A 1,107-nucleotide genomic window follows, 5' to 3' on the forward strand; every position below is an offset into this window, starting at 1 on the left:
AGACGCACACAGAAAGAACAGCATCTAAATTAGGGAAATAACGCTACTCCCACGTATACAGTCTAGTTATGCAGTTAACCGAATTTTGCGATCGCCCACTACCATGAATCGAATGACGTCAACATTCTCTGAATATTTAAGCTTTCTTCACTCTAGCAAGGAACCTCAACCTCTTTTAAGCTATAACATGCTATATGCTAGCATGATTATAAAACTAATAAATAATTGACTGATTTATTGTAAATTTCATTCATCAACTTACTAGTAACTCAAACATCCAGCTAAATAGAAAAGAACGAAGTCCTCGCCTAGCATTTCGGAGACAAATAGCAGACGACACAACAGCTGAGACCGGATTATCGGATAGTCGATAACGTTGGATTGTGTGGGTGGCCGCAAGCTGGTTCAGCTCTCCATTTTAGTCTCTTTCTAGGTCAGTTACAAGGTATATTTATGTATTCTTATGATATTCGACTGATATTTAAGTCGGTGTATGTGTGCATGTCTGTGTTATTACGAAGGAATTGTTTAGATGGTGAAATAGAAACATTGTTGTGATCAGCTGTTTGGTCTCTGATTTTGGACGTTTCTGGACGTGTTTGTAACTTGTGGGTGTGATTCAATTGTTTTTATTAAATACGGTAGAGTTTGAGAAAATAAGTTTGTTCCGAAAGGTGGAAAGTAAGGAGGTTAATGCATGTGTGAAAAGATTTGGTGATAAGAACTAATGTGAAAGAAACATTTTTTTTTTCACTCGTTCTTTGTCAGTTTTGACAGGTCATTTTCAGCTGAGGGAATCAGATTTAAGAAAAAAATATATATTCTTGTCTACCATGAAAGATTATCTACTATAACAGTTTTACGTGATTGATTAAATTAATTAAACTTCCTTATTGTTCTTTGCCACCATTGTTTGTATATTGTCATTATGGGAACGTTTTATTTACCTATTTGTTGTTTAGTTTATTGCTAAGCAGGAAAGTTCAGTAATATTTTGTGATACTGAAATCTTTACAGTACTCCAAACAGGAAAGTTGACTTCACATATGCTAAACATCATAATCAATATGTTTATAGTAAAATTAATATGTAAGTATATAATATAAT

At 33.7% G+C, this 1,107-nt stretch overlaps 1 protein-coding gene across 1 annotated transcript in view; it reads left to right on the forward strand.

The window, feature by feature from the left end:
• Positions 1-374: 374 nt before the first annotated feature.
• Positions 375-1,107, forward strand: part of LOC119586575 (RUN domain-containing protein 1-like) — a gene marked incomplete in the record, with an annotated part of 35,041 nt that continues 34,308 nt past the window's right edge. The window contains 1 exon segment of the mRNA XM_037935328.1: positions 375-433.

Source organism: Penaeus monodon, chromosome 21, assembly GCF_015228065.2.
Source record: "Penaeus monodon isolate SGIC_2016 chromosome 21, NSTDA_Pmon_1, whole genome shotgun sequence".
NCBI lineage: Eukaryota > Metazoa > Arthropoda > Malacostraca > Decapoda > Penaeidae > Penaeus > Penaeus monodon.